Genomic DNA, 19,041 nt, shown 5'->3' on the forward strand with positions numbered 1-19,041 from the left:
CAGAGCGGGGAGTCCCTTCTCCGCCAACTGTGCAGGCGTTGAGGAGTCCTATATGTGCGGTGTATGATAAATAACTGGGTGAGTTTTTGAGAGGAGGACAACGAAACTTTAAGTACATTGTCCAGGATACCTATCCATTCTTCTGAAGAAATAGGCCCCACATCCACGGCCCAATCCTCCCGACATTTAAAGGACATAGACTTCGATATGTGATCCATGAAAGAGACAGGGAGAAAATGTGTCCCCTTTGAACCCAACAAATTAATCAGAATTACTGGATTACACAAACTCCAAAACGGAGCCCCTGGCCTGCGACGCAAGGGCATGGCGCAGTTGCAAATATTGAAAAAACAAGGAGTTAGGTAAGCCAAATTCCGTACGCAGCGCCTGAAAGTCCTTAAGGGTACCACCCCCATACAATTGCACGATAAATTTAATTCCGAACGTTTCCCAGTTCAAAGAGTCCCTACGTTTATCTAGTTCCCGATAGTTAGTGTTAGGAGTGATGCGGAAGAATTTAGTGTACCCTTCATAGCCAAAGTGTTGCTTGGCCCTGCGCCAAGTCCTATCTAACAAAAGATTGAACAAGTCCTATCTAACAAAAGAAGGGTGGGAAACTTGGGAGACGTCCCCAAGATTCCAGCTTCCAACAATTCAATCAATGAGCCAGTTGCCAAATGCGTCACCAGGATCCGCCTGATCGGGTCACCATCGTCCTCCCGCAGCCAGCCCGTCAGATGTTGCAGTTGGGCAGCCAAATAATAATAATAATAATAATAATAATAATAATAATAATAAAGCGGGTTGGGGACCGCCAAGTCACCACCGTCTTTAGCCTCTTGAAGTGTCTCCAGGCGAATCCTAGGAGACAGCTTCTTCCAGATGAGCGCACGGTAAACTGTGTTAAACTTTTTGAAGACGTGGATTGGAATCCATAGGGGCGCATTGTGCAAGACATAGAGCAACTGTGGGTTCCAGATCATTTTGAGCAAATTACAATCGGCCGGCAACCGACAGAGGCAATTTGACCCAACTGGCTAACTGTGCCTTAAACCTGTGGAGTAGGGGGGAGAACATTAAGCTTAACATAGCGACCTATATCAGAGTGTACCCTAATTCCCAGATATTTGAACTCCTCCACCACCAGGACCTGAGACGCCGAGGGCGGCAGGGCCTCTCTCAAAGGGTCTAAAGGCAGCAAGACAGACTTATCCCAGTTAATCTGGAAGCCCGAGAAGGATCCAAATCTGTGAATCAGGGTCATGAGTTCAACTAGGGGACCTGAAGGGTCCCCCAGGAATAGTAGGGCATCATCAGCGTAAAGCGCAATTTTTTCCTCCGTCTCCCCCCCCCCCCCCCACTTAAACCCGTGAATCGCAGGATGAGCTCTTATAGCCACCGCCAGGGGCTCCACAGCAAGGGCAAACAGCAGGGGCGACAATGGGCATCCAACTGCAATAGGAAAGATTGAGAGAGTGTATTGTTAACCCGGAGACACACAGTGGGCGCCGTGTACAGCAGTTGTATCCACTTAATGAAAGCCGGCCCGAACCCCATTCGTTCTAGCACCACCCACAGATACCTCCAGTCTAAGCTATCGAAGGCCTTGGGGGCATCGAGCGATAGGATCGCCCTGTGACCACAGTTGTCTGGTGGATATTGGTGGCCATGGATCTTCTGGGTATGAACCCGGACTGATCCCCGTGAACAAGCTTAGCAACTACTTTAGATAATCGCATAGCTAGTACTTTAGCGAGGAGTTTCAGATCTGTCGCTAAAAGAGAGATGGGCCGATATGATTCAGGGTGAGTCGGATCCTTCCCGGGCTTCAAAAAGAACCACTACCACCGCCTCATACATGGATGGGGGAAGTACCCCCATGTCATAGGAGGCCAAGATGGCGCGGAGCAGTTCCGGCAAGAGCACCCCACCAAAAGCTTTGTATAGTTCTATAGGAATCCCATCCGTACCTGGGGCTTTAGAATTGGGAAACGTCACTAGTTCCTCCAATTTGATGGGGGATTACAAGAAAGCCCGATCCCCGACGAAGAGTTGCGGAAACAAACTCCTGCAAAAAATCCTGTAGATCACCCGGTTCATAGGACACCTTGGAAGAATACAGATCCTGATAAAACGTGCAGAACCCCAGCAAAATGGTTGGAGTGTCAGTGACCACCTGAGCTGAAGGAAGAGTCAGCCTATGCACAATCGGTAGAGGTTTCTGCACCCTAGAAATGACAGCAAGCATGCGGCCAGTTTTTTCCCCTTCCTCGAAGAAGGCCTGGGAGGTGAAAAAACGCTTATGTTCTGCCTGCTGCTGTTGCACAGAACGGTAAAAACGCTGCGCCTCAAGCCAGCAGTTCTGGTTATCCGTGGTAGGCGAGAGCAGGTATGCGCGTTCAGCCCCTAACATGCGTCACTTGCATCCCGAGTCCAGCGCCTACTCTTGGATTTAATGGTCGCAATTTCTTTAATACAAAGACCCCTGAGAAATGGCTTCATAGCGTCCCATATCATTCCAGGAGCTGCAGAGTGTCTGTTATCGGTAAAAAAAATCAGCAAGGTGGGAGATAAATTTAGCATGATCTGGGAATAACGGGATCCAAAAGGGGTTCAGTTTCCAGTGCCCGGGCAATCTAGTCCCAGGAAGCTGAAGACACACCCGCACAGGCGAGTGGTCTGACAGCCCCCTAGCCAGATACGTGACCTCGGGGCATATGAGAAAAGGAGGTAAGAACCCAGGGCCAGATGGATGCGAGACAGTGAGGAGTGCGTAAGGGAGTGGCAAGAAAAACCAGCCTCAAGCGGGTGTTTGCATCTCCAGAGGTCTACAAGACCCAGCTCCCCCACAAAATTAGCGAATGGAGTGGGCGTTCTAGATCCCCAAGGATTATTTTTTTTTTAAGAATATCTAGGGAGGAATCCAGGACATTATTAAAGTCCCCCAGTGTCCGAACCGGAACCTGGGGGTGCGTACTCAAAAACCGCGACAGACACTCTAGCACCTCAAAAGCGACCGGCGGGGGCACATAAATATGAACCAATATACATTCAGAAACATCCCATTTTCCCAGCAAAAAAATAAACCAACCCTGGGGGTCAACCAGGGTATACAGGGGTTCAAATCTAGTATTGGCCGAGACCAGGATAGAGACTCCCCGAGAGTACTGAGAGTGAAAGGAGTGAAAATGGGTAGGGAATTTCCGAGATCGGAGGTTCTTAACAGTGTCCACAGTCAGATGTGTTTCCTGCAAACAAACAAAAGTGGGACTCTGGTGCGAGAGAAAAGGTCAATATCGCTGTGCGTTTGCGAGGGTCACTTAGGCCACGCACATTCCAGGATAGTAATGTTCCGTTATGGTTAGCCATCAGGGACAGTCAGTAGTGTCAAGGGCCTCCACAGGTCACAAGAAGCCCGCAGGGCCAACATTCAGGGAAGAACTTGGTAATTACACCAGGTGAGGCAGCGGGAGTGAGGGGGGAGCCACATACCTGGAGTCCGGGAGGTAGACGGGCCAGTCCGGTCACAACAGAACAGTTCACCATAGGAAAAGGAAAAAAACACAACAGTCAAACTAGAAACAAAAAAAAGGTTTTGCAAGACGGCAGGTCACCGTAGTGGCATCCATCCTGTCCCCGCAGGGAGGTGGTAACAAGCCCTCTACGGGCTGGGGGGTAAGGGAAGAGAGCCCGAACAGTTTCTAGAGCCATATAGAACTTTGAACTGGGCTCCAGAAGGTAGGGCAGTACTGAAGGCAGAACTTAGTACGGAGAAGGAAAAACATCTAAGCTCCTGAGAAGTTGTATAGCAAACCCATAGACAATGCAGAGCAAAACCAGGGGGAGAAGTCGTCACTCAGCAGCAGCTCAACTTGCGTTCCTGGCGATCCAACCAATTAGCCGCCATATTGGGGTTGTCAAAGAAGTGTACAGTGCCATTAGCCACTATTCTTAATTTAGCCGGGTACATCATGGAATACAGGGGAATAGCACGTAGACATTTTTTGACATCTGTAAATCTGGCCCTTTGCTTTTGCAAAGCTGCGGAAAAATCAGGGTATATAGAGACCCTAGCTCCCTGTACCTCCATGCGAGGTTGTTGTCTTGCCAGTCACAAAATGATATCCCTGTCCTTGTAATGTAACAATTTTAACAGGAATGGGCGTTTAGGACCCCCAGGTGGCGGGGCCCTGAATGGTACCCTATTTGCCCGCTCCACAGAGAAGGGAGAAAGATTATCCTTCCCAAAAGTAGTGAGCAGCCATTGTTCAAAAAAATCCACCGGTGTCTTCCCCTCTGCTTTCTCTGGTATGCCCACCAACCTCAAATACTGCGGCGGAGGCGATTTTCCATGTCCTCAAGCCGATTCATGGCCTCAGAGACCCCTGCAGAGTTCATCCTGACATCCTGGGCAAGAGGGCCAAGGTCATCCTCCACTGCACTAACCCTATCCTCCAACGCAGTAGCCCTCTCTCTGAATTTCTGCTGGATGTGTAACAGGCCTTCCTTCATGCTTTTTACCTCTGCCGACAGGTCTGTAATAGATGCACCATATGCGTGTACTGCATTGAGGACATTGTGGAGGGTAGGTTCAGGGGTGTCCAGTATCTGCGGCATCCGGCCCTCCCCCATGCCCCGGTGAAGTACTCACTGTGGCCTCCGGCGGCGATGCGGCCTTGTGCGCCAGCGATAGAGAAGGAGCTACCGCAGAAGGTAAGTGTCCGGTCTGCGGGCTACGAGCGGATGCTGAGGTGGTGGTGGTGAGCGGCTTGTGTGTCGCAGGGTCATGGGCAAACTGAACCAGTTTAGAGATCGCTGTGGGCTGCTTGTCTTTGCCCGTCCTCTGCGGCATTTTGGGCCTGCTTGGCCGAGAGTGTCCCGTCCTCCCTCTTCTTTGTCATAGCAGCGGGAGTAGTCCAGTGCCCAGGGACTGACACTGGAGCAAGGCAGACTCTGGAGCGAAGTGAGCGGGCAATTTCTGTAGAGGTGCTGGGTTTCAAATCAGGATAATAGCCGACAGGATAGCGGAGCCGATGGAAGACACGTCTGCCTACATGAACGGTTCACCCACGCCCCCCAAGATCATAATCTTTACATGGGAGGGGAGCGGATTACAATGATCAAATGCTTTAGCCCTATTTTGCAATGAGGTGGTCACATTTCTGGTATAAAAAAAAAAAGTTGTAATTTATTGTATTCATTTGGCCATTTACAATGCTTATATGAGCTACACCAAATCCAAAAAGACCCACCGGCCTTCTTAAATTGAATTGAAAAAATGGTCACGTCCCTCATCTGCCAGCAAAGACTCCCCCAGAAAACCTTCGCTATGATGCAGTTAGCCGACTTCGTGAGCGTCACTTTCCGGACAGCATTACACCGTCTGAAGCAGGCTAAAGATGCCAAAAAAGATGTCACGTATGCAGCAAAGGAGGAGTTAGAAAAGATACCTGCTACTATTGTCCTCAGATACCTGCTACTATTGTCCCCAGTGTCCCTCCTAACCCAGCCTATGCATTGGAGAATGCTTCTGACGTTTTCACACATCCCTGAAATATTAGCCCATTTTTTTTACCATTTCCCCATTTTCAACATCTGTGCGGACTATTTGCCTGCTTCCTAAATTACCATGCCACTGCCTTCCGCGTGAACTGACCCTGGCCTGTTTATCGACTATGCTTCTGCCTACTGCTTGGACTGGACTGATCTGCTGCCCTGCTACTGTAATACACCGGGGTCTCACATGTGAGGGACTCCAGAATGGTCTTTCCAGATGGAGAAAACACATTTTTTGGTTTTCTACAGGTTTTGTAATTTCCGGATGAGGCTCGGGAGACCGGAGGTTTCAATGGGATTTGGGTGGGAGAAGCCTCTACCGCCTGTGCCCAGGTTAAACCTGACCGAGGCCCTCAGCCTGCTGCTGACTTACTGCCATCATGCCTCTGCCTGACGCATGAACTGACCACACCTCTGCCTGTTACCTGCAATATAGAAATATTTAGCTGTAGCAAGAGGCAGTATGTTTATGAAGGGCTGGAGAGCGGTACAATAATGAGTGTCTGCAGGTAAGTGTACCAGGACCAATATTTTGGCTGTGCTGATCATGTCTCAGCCTGGACGATTCCTTTGGTTGTTGCTGACCACATCTCTGCCTGGACTAGGGTTTGGCTGTGCTGACGATATCCCTGCCTGCTGCCTGGAAAATGACTTTAGTTGTCGCCAAGCACGTCCCTGCCTCCTGCCTGGACCAATGCTCTCCTCTGTGGACAGCAACACTACTAAAACCACAGGTAACCTTTTTCTAACCTTTCCTCAATAGAGTTAATTTTGGAGTGTAATTCTTGGCATGTACAAGCTATGTGTTAGAATCATGAAGGGCCTTTAGGTTGTCATAAAATTAGATGTGCAATTCATGCTCCTAGAATGCCTGAAGGTGCTACTCGAATGTTGGGACTCTGTACATGGCAAGGCTGTGCAAGTCTCACACGTGGTATTGCCATACTCAGGAGGAGTAGCAGAATGCATGTTATGGTGTAATTTTTGCTATGTACATGCTATGTGATATAAATATCATTTAAATTGACAACTTTGTGTTAAAAATATAAAAAAAAAAAAAAAAAGGCAAGTTCATTTTCTTTCCACTTTTTCCAAAAACTTATGGAGAAAAACCATAACATTCACAAGACTCATTATGCCCCACAAAATATACATTGCGGTGTTTGCGTTCGAAAATGGGGTAATTTTGTGGGCATTTTTATTGTCCTTGTGCTCCAGGGCCTTCAAAAGTGTAATAGGTAGTCAAGAAATTAGATGTGTAATTTATGTCCCTAGAACACCCGATGGTGCTCCCTGCATGTTGGGCCTCTGTAAATGTATGTGGCTAGGCTGTGAAAAAGTCTCACATGTGGTATCTATCAGCTCTCACATGTGTTATCACCAGAGTAGAAGAATGTGTTTTGGGTTGTAGCTGAAAGCATGCACATCCTTTGTGAGAGAAATATAACCTGTTAATATGACATTTTTGTGGAAAAAAATATGTATCTTCATTTTGCAAAGAATTCTGGGAAAAGATTTAGAACTTCAAAAAAAAAAAAAAAACCTCCATGCCTCTTATCCCTTACCTTGGAATGTGTACTTTCCAAAAAAAAAAAAAAAAGGGTAATTTGGGCTGCATTTGTACTTTCCTGGCTTGTTAACATCTCAAGAAATTAGATAGGCAGTCAGTACATCAGATGTGATAAATTTTCAATGATTAGCACCATAGCTTGTAGACTCTACAACTAGGACTGCAAGTAACGATTATTTAGCGGATTATGGTTTCGATTAAATTAGATAATACCCGAGGAGCGAGGATCCTCCCTGCAAGGGGCGTGGTTTTGGAAATGGCGCCGTGAGACGGCGTGCAGTGGGGCTCCGGGACCGCTGGTGATTCACCGCTCTGAGTAAGCCGGCGTCCCCTGCTAGATTCTGTGGTGGCTGATCGAGCGGATCGGAAAGAAAACGACCGAATTGGGCTGCATAACGGGAAAAAGAAGGCAGACCCAGAGGCAATACCGTCCTCACCTGACACATGAGAGAGCGCTGGGAGTCATACCTCGAGGCGGAAGAGAAAGCGCTGGCTTGTCCTGTGATTAGGGGAGAGGAGTGCCGATGACCAGGGTGTCTGATCTGGAGGAGTGGAGGGAGAGCGACTGTGCCTGGCTGAACAGCGGGAGTGCGAAGGCAAACCCAGAGATAATGCTGTTTCTCATCTGATGCATACGGGAGTGCTGGGAGCCGTTCCTCGAGGCAATAAGAGGAAATAATATCCCGGCGGAAATAGGGCAGAAGTTCTTACCTGGTCTATGAGTGGTGGAGGGGAGCGTGCGGCTGCTACAACGCCGGTAAGACATTCAGATATTTCTGAGTATTTCATCCGAAGCCTCCCCACACAGGAAAAAAAAGTGTTTTCTACCCCAAAATGGCACAAACACGCTCAGGGTCAGCTAACGCAAATACTTCCAAAAAAACTGGCAGTAATCAGCGGGAATCCACTGAGGCCCTATTAGCGAGTCAGCATCAGCAAGGGGCAGATAGAACTGTACTAGCACACGGAACAGACTCCCCCATTCCCCAGGGGCCCCCGAATTCAGGACTGGCAGGAGTTGTTGGCAATAATCCCTTCAAAACAGGACAGGTCAGAAATGGCATCTTCAATTGTAAATGCGCTGACACAAGAAATCAATTCCCTTAAAAGGACAAATGGATGTAATGTCAAAAAAAATAGAAATGGTGGAAGTGGGATCAAGCGCTTTGAGCGCCAGAGTGGATGACATAGAAGACACCCATAAAGTATTTGTCAGGCAATTAGTGACATTAAAACTCCAACAAGATGATGGGGAAAATCGGAGTAGAAGGAACAATATACGCCTTCGGGGGCTTTCAGACAAAGTCCAGGGCCCTGACTTAAAATCCAAAGTGGTGTCTATATTAAACATAATTTTGGAAACTCCCCAAACTGAAGCCATAGAAATAGATTGGGTGCACCGGGTACGGGCACCTAGGAGTATGGGATCAGATTTTCCTCAGGATGTCCTGATAAGGATTCACTTCTAATCAATCAAGGGAAAAATAATGAAAAACGCATGGAATAAGGGTCCATTTGACTTTGAAGGCTCAACCATACGGCTATTGCCAGACCTTTCAAGACAGACACTCAGGATGAGAGCTACATTAAAGCCTTTACTAGAAGTCATTCAAAACTCTGGGGCTAATTACCATTGGGGCCACCCCTTTCATTTAATCGTGGTTAAAAATGATGGTTCATATATTCTAAGGTGGCCTGATCAGCTACCAGGACTATTTGCATTTTTAAAGGCCCCTTCGGTGGTAGTGCCCGACTGGCTGGGGCTACAGGGACATAAAAAATCTCCCTGGGGTCCCTGGTAGCTGGGAAGTAATCACCAAAGGACAACCCCTAGAGGGGGGGGGGGGGTCTTCCTCAGGTTGTGGCAGAGGAGTACACACCTGGGGAATATCGTCTCCTAAACGGGGGGGGGGGGGGTTATGAATCCCCGAAGGGATCTCACATTATAAGTATATTTAGCAGGGAATATTTATAGAAGTGTGGAGGTGTGAGGGCTGCATGAGGAGGCCACAAGGTAAAGAAGTTGTATTGAATGAATAAGGGAAGAATGGAATCTGAATTTTTATAGTAAAACCTAATTTGGACGCATAGACAGAAGGCCTCAGAAAAGGCTCGAATATAAGTTAGAAAAATAATTCCCCTTAAAATAAAGTTGGCCTATCATGCAGCCCCGCTCCTCTCGGAAAAATTGTCAGAGCGGTCTCGCCGGGTCCATTGGAGCCACGCTCGCAGATTAAGTGAGGAAGTTATTGTTTTTTTTTTTTCTTTTTTTTTTTTGTTTTGTTGTTTTCTCTCTTCCTCTCTTTTCCTCTGTAATACAATATAAGTCTCATGGAGCAACCCTTCCACATGCCCCTGAAATAGATAAGCGCTTAGTCGCGTTTAGGTCAAGGATTGACAAGTAGGGAAGTACGGGGAAGCAGGCAGAGAGGATCGGCGCTGTGGTATATCCCCTCCAAGGGAGAGTTATTAGTGGGGGGAAATTTTATTCCCCTCACCCCTTTTTTTTTTTTTCCCTTTTCTTTCTTTCTTCACTCGTTCTCCTCCTCTCCCTCTCCAGCTCCCCTCCCCCCTAATTGTGTAGGGATTGTGCCTATAGAGGTATGGGGAGAGGGGGGACGGGTGAGATGGCCAGGGCTGTTAGAACGGGCTTGAAATTGTCCTCTCTAAACGTGAGGGGATTGTCCACCCCAGAAAAACGTATGCGGGTACTTAATGACATGAGTAGAGGTCATACGCAGGTGGTTTTCTTTCAGGAAACATATTTTAAATGCGAAAGTGTACCTAAAAATAGAAATTACCCATGGGTGTACCATGCCCCCTCTCCAATTCCGAAGTCGAAAGGGGTCAGTGTTGTCATAGCAAAGGAAGTAGATTGGACGTACCAGGAATCAAAGGCAGACCTTTATCTTATGATAAAGGGCACAATAGGACAAAGGGTAGTGACAATGGTTAACGTTTATTTTCCAAACGTTAATCATTTAACATTTTTACAGCAGTTACTGCCTTTGATTTTGGACTTCCGGGAAGGCCTTTTAATAATGGGCGGAGACTGGAATTACGTGGCAGAACCCTTGCTGGATACGTCACGTGGTTCCTCCCATTTGTCATATGCAAAACTTATGGGCTTAGGAAGGAACTCTCGCTCCTCGACTTAATTGACCCGTGGAGGATTATGCACGCAGGGGAGAAAGACTATTCATACTTCTCTGCATCTCACAACACATACTCAAGGTTAGACAGATTCCTAATCCCTCAGGGGGACCTGGGTAGGGTTAAGGCTGCTACTATTGGGATGACCATTATGTCAGACCATGCGCCTGTACACATTGTGATTGATCTGGACTCTGTACCACCGAAACCACCCACATGGAGATTAAACGAAGCCTTATTGCAATTCCCGGAGACGAGACTAGAAATAGAATTAGCCCTGGCAAATTATTTTAAAGAAAACACTGAATTGCAGGCATCCCCGTCTATAGTATGGGAAGCACATAAATGTGTGATCAGGGGGATATTAATGCAGCTGGGATCTCGCCGTAAAAGAGAATATGAAAAAAGCGTAACGGAATTGATGACACGCGTGGGAGAGTTGAGTGCTGTACATAAGAAATCGTTGGCGCAGGCACACTTACAATCCCTTATTAAAACGAGGGAAGAGTTGAATAATCTTCTATACCAAAGAACAGTAAAAAGTTTGAAGCTTATGAGGAGACAATTATATGAATTTTCCAACAAACTGGGGGCCATGTTGGCCAGGGCATTTCGGGGACCCCAAAAAAAGACAGTAAATCGCACAGATACAATCAAATAAGGATGGAAAAATCACAGAGACAGGAAAGATTGTGGAGGAGTTTGGGAAGTTTTACCAATCCCTCTACAATATAGATACAGGGGGAGATGTGGACGAGAAGTCCAGATCTTTGCTCCCAAAAGTGCGGGAGTATATCGAAACATCTGGGATGCCCTCAATAAAAGAAAGATCAGGCGGAGGCTTTGGAAGGAGACATCTTAGAAGAGGAATTAGAATATGCTAGGGCTGGGCGATTTTGCCTAAAAAAAAAAAATTCGAGTTTCGATTCGATTTTCGATTTTTTTTCCAATGTACTTAAAAAATGACTGCAGACATCAGATATAGTGTCAAAAGTGCAACTTTATTGCTATTTTAACTCCTCAAGAGTTAAAATGCGTAGAATCCCAAAACAAAAAGTAAACAAGGCTCTGTCATTCAACAATTTCAAGCTTTAACCCAGGTTTAAGCAAAACTAAAGTGCAACAACTTCACAGTAGCTTAAATTTTCTGTTCAAGACAGATAATTACAAATTTTGAAACATATAACATTACACAATTAAAATAATAAACTCTTCTCAGTGTGAACTGGTGTGAATATAAAAAATGAAACATGCCTGTGGCAAACATATAGCCTGCTCAAAGAGTGAACAAAACAAATGTAAACTAAGTTATCTATAACAACAAAACACGTGCTTGTTAGATCTCTGAAACATTGTGCATGCTCATGCTCAGAGTCATTCTAAACATTTTTTGCAAGAAAGATGAGCCTGTCCACAACCTCTGGCTTAAGGCAGGCCCGGTTGCAGGTAACTATTCCCCCACCCACACTAAATACCCTCTCTGAAGGGGCACTAGTGGCTGGAATAGAAAGATATTTTTTAGCCAGTAAGCTTAGCCTTGGAAAGTTGGGCTGATGCAGCTTCCACCATTCAAGAGGATCTGTGTCTGGCTCTATGTCTGGAATAAGTAAATACGTTGCAAGCTCAGTCTCAATTTTAGCTTTCTCAGATTGAGGGTGTGGCGTGGTGGATGGTGCACTGTTTTTAAAGAAGGCACCCAGAGTCATTTTCTTTTTTGGTGGCAATGGTGGTGGGGTGTTCTTCTCTTGAACAGCTGAGGGACCAGCTTCCTCTGTGGTAGAGTTGCAGAGAGCAGAGATCTCAGACACCGCTCTTTTTTTGACAACTTCCAATTTGCTAGTATCAATGTAGGTTGTACGGAACCTCGGGTCTAAAAGTGTGGCTATGTCCAAAAGTTCCTCTTTCTCCAAATCAGAGTATTTACTTTCGAGGTAACGCATGATGTCAGCTTTGATTGTTTTTGTTAGCTCCAAATCTTCCTCCTCTGGCAGGAGGAGACTTGTTTTAAACAAATGCAGCACTGGTTTGATGCATGACACACTGACATATGATTCCCCTGACAGTGCATCAGTGAAGTCCTGGAGAGGTTTCACTGCTTTGTTGGTGGCTTCTAATACCTCCAAATCTTGCCACGTGGGAACAAGATGACGCGTTTTCTTGTCCGCACCCAGGACACGAGTTATTGCCTTCTCTTGCTCAAGAAAGCGCTCAATCATCTTTTGACGAGACCCCCAACGTGCTGGGGATTCTGAGATCAAAAGATGCTGGGGAAGTCCAAGGTCAGCCTGCAACTCTGTCATGTCTCGCCTTTTTTTCCAGCTGTAGAAGGCTGATACAGCTTTTTTGCAGACCCCTATGGCCCGATCGATCCTTGGATCCTTTACACCATTCTCTGTAATAAATGTGAAAAGATATTTAGTATACAGTTCTGGCTATTTAAATTATGAGCAAACAGTACTTTACAATGTGCAAGTATTGTGCACCTATTTATTCTTACACCAACTCTTACCTATAGCATTGTGGAGTCTGTGGCCAAAACACTGCAAGCTGGGCCAGTTGTTGTCTTTAAGGACTTTTATGATGTTGGTGCCACCATCTGTTGTCATGCAGACGAGTTGTTCCTCCGAAAGTCCCCAGGAGCTGAGAGCGTCTTTTAAGCCATGGGCAATTATGTCACCAGTGTGGTTGTCGGGGAAATACGCTGTCTGAAGGCAGATGCTGCGCAGAGTCCAACTAGTGTTGATGTAGTGAACCGTCAGACTCAGATATGGCTGCATCGTCCGGCTGGACCACAGGTCTGTTGTGGCTGAGAAAAACTGCATCTCCTCCATCTCACTGCAGATCTTTTCCCGAGTTGTATTGTATAGGTGAGGCAGCGCAACTTCGGCAAAATACTTGCGACTGGGGACAACGTACCTCGCATCTAATACTTTCATCAAGTGATTAAAGCCTCGCTTTTCGACAGAATAAATTGGCAGCATGTCTGTGGCAATATAATACGTGATCGCCTCTGTAATCGCTTTCCATCGCGCTCCGTTCTTATCATAAGGCACACAGTTTGTAAAGCCCTCAGGAAGTGTAGTTTGCTTTTTAGCAGCAATAGTAGCCTTAGTAGGTGTGCTAGAGGAGCTGTTTTCGCTACGGAGCCGGCTGCACTTCTCCCATTCTTTGCGATGTTTATTCCTCAGGTGCTGGAAAAGATTTGTTGTACTGCTGCTTCCAGTAGCAACAGCCTTGAAACATATTTTGCAGCAAGGCTTCGTCTGTGTATTGTCTGCTGCATCAAAACCAAACCAGTTCCAAATTACAGAATTACCTGTGCCTTTCTTTGGAAGTAGTTCTTTGCTAGTGCTAGTAGTACTACACGCTGCCATGTTGTTAATTTTTTGACTGTGTTGTTCTTTTAATAGACTACTAGATAGACAGTAAAAGAAGACGCGGGGGGCGTCGCGCTGAGCGGGGAGGGAGGAGAGCTCACTGTGTTGAGGGAGGACTGAGGAAGGAGAAGCACTGTATATGTGTGTCTGACTGACGGACCACCGCCGCGCCTGGATGTTGTGATGTTAGCTGCGGGCGGTGCGTCCGTACAGGGCCTGCGGCGCTGCGATAGGTACAGTCAGTGACAGTCCAGAGAACGAGTCCACAGTCAGTAACCAGCCACCTTTTTTTGACTTTAACTTGTTTGAAACTGAAAGTAACTATTTTTTTGAGTTTTTTCAAAAATAGTTTTTTCTGCCTTGTGCAGCCAGCCCCTGCGTAACAACACACACCCTGGGCCTGCCCTTGGCTCCAGTCCAGCCAGCTCCTAGTCCACAGGAACGTTCATTTTGAAACGTTTTTTTTATTAAATTACCTTTTTTTTCAACTTAGCTTGCAAGTTGCAATACAGAGGCTTTTCTCAGTTTTCTGGCGTCCTAGTAGACCAGGGGCACCTTTGGGCACACAACCTTTTTTTTTTTTAATTTGAAAGGGGTTTAGTTTACCGTTTTTTTTTGTTTAGCTCGAGTTTTTTTACAATACTAGCCAGCCAGTGCCACCTACTAGCCACCGAACTCCCCACCGCCACGCCTGGATGTGACGTCAGCTGCGGGGGCGGGCGGTGCATCTGTACAGGCCGGGGCTGCGGCGCGCTGTGATAGGTACAGACAGTCTCCCCGGCCTGGATGTGACGTCAGCTGCGGGGCGGGCGGTGCGTCTGTACAGGCCGGGGCCGCAGCCCCGGCCTGTACAGACGCACCGCCCGCCCCGCAGCTGACGTCACATCCAGGCCGGGGACTGTACCTATCACAGCGCGCCACAGCCCCGGCCTGTACAGACGCACCGCCCGCGCCCGCCCCGAAGCCGGCGTCACATCCAGGCGCGGCGGTGAGGAGTTCGGTGGCTAGTATTGTACATACAGAAAAACTCGAGTTTGACAAAAAAAAAAAAAACCGTTGCAAGCCAAAAAATCGATTAAATCGATTTATCGCCCAGCCCTAGAATATGCTCTAAATCAAAATAAACCACATAAGGCTCCGGGTCCTGACGGTCTAACTCTACCGTACTATAAACAATTCTGGACACAGTTAAAAGTTCCTCTATTAGCCCATTGCAATAGTATTGGGAAGGGGGGCTCCTTGCCCTTAGATAGTCTGCGGGCATATATTTCACTTATACACAAGGAGGGAAAAGATCCCTCACTATGTGGTAATTATCGCCCCATAGCCCTATTGAATTTGGATTTGAAACTATTCTCCAAGATCATTGCGAATAGAATTATAACATTCATCCCTCAACTGATCCATTATGATCAGGTGGGATTTGTTCCCTCGAGAGAAGCAAGGGACAATACGACCAGAGTAATTGATCTCATATTTCATGCCCAGAGATTGCAAAAGCCATTGATGCTTCTCTCGGTCGATGCTGAGAAGGCATTTGACAGGATGGCCTGGGATTTTATCGAGGCCACCCTGTCGTATGTTGGACTGGGAGAGTGGATGAGAACTTGCATCATGGCTCTATATTCAGGGCCCACAGCAGCAGTAAAGGTAAATGGTTGGAGGTCAAATTTTTTTGAAATTAAAAATGGTACGCGCCAAGGATGTCCGCTATCTCCATTAATTTTTATTTTGACGTTGGAGCCCCTTTTATGTAAAATCCGGAAAGATCTAGAGATTAAGGGTTTACAGGTGGAAGGGACGCACCACAAATTAGCAGCCTATGCTGATGATTTAATCTTCTTTATAACAAATCCGGTGCAAATGCTACCAATAATTCTAGGAGCAATTCAGGAGTATGGGAATCTTTCCTACTTTAAAGTGAATTTAGCAAAATCAGTTGCTTTGAATATTTCTATCCCTGATGATAAAAGGAAGGAATTACAACCACTTTTACCTGACAATTGTTGGAGATACAAGGGGGAGGTGGATCAATGTTTCACATCTTCTGGTCATGCCCCCGGATTAGGGGATATTGGCCAGAAGTAGCGAAAGTGATAAAAAATCTCACTGCAGTCGAGGTGGGAGGGGATCCGGCCTTATGTCTGTTACATTTGACAAAGTTATCAATTAGGAAATACAGAAACTCCCTTTTGAGTCATTTACTTAATGCTGCTAAAGCGAGTATCCCGGGGGTATGGAGACAAACCAATCCGCCAGCCTTACAAACATGGCTCTCGAAAGTGAATGAGATTCACCGAATGGAAACACTGATAGCAGCACGCAATGGAAGGGAAGAGAAGACCCGTAACTGCTGGCAGCCCTGGACCGCTTAACTTCCTCGGAAGACTATCTGAGGATTCGGGGGGAGGGAGAGAGGAAAAGGATACATTTTTTTTTCTTCTCCCTTTTCTTTTTTTGGTTGGAGGGGATGTACTAGCACCTGGCAGCGGACTTGGAGGTATAGAGGTTCATGGGGTTCAGGGGGGATACAAATCCCGTTTTTTTTTTTTGCACTACTATATTACACATTTGGGAGCATTGGGGGTAATAGGGCCAGCAGGAGGAGAGGCGATTAAAGGGAAGGAATTCACTGAATAAGGATTAAGGCAACATTAGGTGATTGTCTCAATTGTAGTTGAATATATAAAGGCAGGGGCTATGGAGTGCTTTCTGGTTTCTTCTTTTCTTTATTTTTTTTTTCTTTTTTGGTTATGGGTGGGGGTGGATGGAAGGGAAGGATGAGATGCACAAAGAGTTGATTGGTGGAAAGGGTTTTGAGTTTGGTATATTTTAAGCATGTTTTTATCACATTTATATAGTCTACAAGATTATAGACCTTCTCCAAGAAAAGAGGAAAAGTCCCTTTTTTTTTTCTCTCCCTTCCTCCCTTATGGTGGCGGTACAAGGTGCTATTTTTTCAGTGCACGGTCATCATTATGAAGTATTTTGAAATAATTTACACAAAGAGGTGGAAGGGATGCACTAGGGGCAAGGGGTATGCCCCCCCCCTTTTTTTTTTGTTGTTGTTTCACAAGGCGTTATTTTCAGTGTACGGATAACACTATGAAGTATTTTGATAATAATCTATACATAGTGTTGCATAGAAGCACCAGAGGCAAGTGGTTAGGCCCCTGATTTATTTATTTTTCTAAATTTAATTATAGGGGGGATTTGTGGATACCTGAGTGAATCTCCGGAAAGGGAATTTTTATGTTAAATGGATATGTAGGTAATAAGTATTGTTAATTTGTTTGTTGAATTGTATTGTATGTTCATATCTTGTATTTGGTGGAAAAACTAATAAAACATTGGAATTTCAAAAAAAAATAAAAAATTAGGTAATACCCTTAAAAAAAGTGTGGTATATAACTTAATATGTAAAGTTAAAAAAATAAAATAAAAAAGGGCAATTTATTCCTAAATATTTATACGCAGTGGTAAATATAAATAACCAACTATATGGTTAGGGAGCAAAACATCGAATTCACTCTCAGAACAAAGACAGAAGAGAAAATAAAAAAAAAAAAAAAAAAAAACTGTATATACTATAGAAGTTGAATTAAGATCATCAGACTCAGAGATCCCATTTTTTAGGTAAAGAAAAAAAAAACAAATAAAAAGGATTGTTTTGCCGATTTTCAGACAGAACTGTAATAAATTATGTATGACAGACTCCCTTTTCATAAGGCAGGTGGCTTGATAAAAGCTCCCTGCGCCTGCTGTACCTTTTGCTGGCCATACAAAAACAATATCTTTCTTCATAATAAAAATTTCATTTTTAGAAAGTTCGTTACATTTTCAATCGTTAGTGGGGTCAAATTGATGTTCCTTTTCGACCACAGTGATGGGAAAATGTGAAAGGACAGACTAGAAAACTTCTTGGTCAAAGGAATTTTCAGACAGACAGTGTATGGTTTTCCTTCAGAAATTACATTGGTTTAAAACAGCGAGTGAAATTTTCATAATGACATTCTTTCATTCAGTGAATGTAGCAAGATTTTTCTCATGAATATTCTTATTCAAAAATTGATACAAGCATAGCCAGCATAAGGCTCGGTTCACACCTATGCAATTTGCTTTTGATCCTTTTCTGCATTGCTTTTTGCTGTGCATTTTTGCACACGCGATTTTGCTGCGATTTGCATTTCTTATGCTTTTTTTTTGGCCAATTTGTTGTTGGGCAGATAACGCAATTAACTGCAGTTTCTCCATTGAGGTCTATTGAACCAAAAAAAAGCACTGTTTTGCATTGAAAAAAGTCCTTGACGCTTTCCAAATACGCAGCAGCTGAAAAAAGCATAGAACGTCATGTGAACGTGTCCCATAGGAGAGCATGTTAAATGAACTGTAGCGCGTTTCTGCAAAAAGCACCAAAAAAAAAAAAAAAAAAAAGCATGGTTCTCCTCTTCTGGGGTCTCCCACCCACGCTTCTGGCTCCTCCTGCCTTCAGAGTGCCCCAATAGCAAGCTGCAAAGTATAGTTTAGTGTGCCCCTATAGCAAGGCTTAAAATAAATAAATAAATAAATAAATAAATAAATAAAATAAATAAAATAAACTTCTGCCTTTAGAACTACATGTCCCATGATGTCCCATGATCTCCTCACAGTCACAAGCTCTCAGGCACTTACAGACACGTATGGATAGTTACTGAGCGTGCTGCACTGTCTACTGACATGTACGGACAGTGTTCGTTGCAGTATTTCCTAATATGTAAACAAATATTGCATTCTGTAAGCAGGCCAACTAATCGGCCCAACTAATCAATTATGAAAAATAGGTGACAACCATTTTCATAATCGATTTGTTGTTGTTTCGGCCCCATCTACAACCTTCACAAAGACCAAATAATATACATTGATTTGGGTGATTTTTGCTAAAGATACGTAGCAGTATAGCTTTTGGCCAAAATTCATGAAGAAAAATTACTAAAATTTGTTACATTTTATTTACCCGAAACGAAAAAACCTGCGTTTTTTTTTTTTTATTATTATTTATAGTGCCAAAAATAAAAAACCCAGTGGTGATTAAATACCACCAAAAGAAAGCTCTATTTGCGTGAAAAAAAGGACACACATTTTATATGAGTACAGTGTTGTATGACTGAGTAATTGGCATTCAAAGTGCAAGATCACTGAAAGCTGGTCTGGGCAGGAAGGGGTTATAAGTGCCCTATAGGCAAGTGGTTAACCTCTTCACGCTGAGCATCCCAGCTCTTTAAAAGGTTTAAGATCCCGGGAAGCGAGGCATGGCTTAAGATCATGTGCCCGCCATGATTGGCTGACACAACAGTCAAGTGATCCTTAAATTCCCGATCGCATGTATGCTTTCAGTTAGACGCTGGT

General features: G+C 45.1%; 1 protein-coding gene across 3 annotated transcripts in view; it reads right to left on the bottom strand.

Moving 5' to 3' along the window:
- TRIO (trio Rho guanine nucleotide exchange factor) overlaps nucleotides 1-19,041 on the bottom strand; it is an 855,771-nt gene that overhangs the window by 807,096 nt on the left and 29,634 nt on the right. The window lies entirely within an intron of this gene.

This window comes from Pelophylax lessonae (genome assembly GCF_965119305.1).
Source record: "Pelophylax lessonae genome assembly, chromosome: 5".
Classification (NCBI taxonomy): domain Eukaryota; kingdom Metazoa; phylum Chordata; class Amphibia; order Anura; family Ranidae; genus Pelophylax; species Pelophylax lessonae.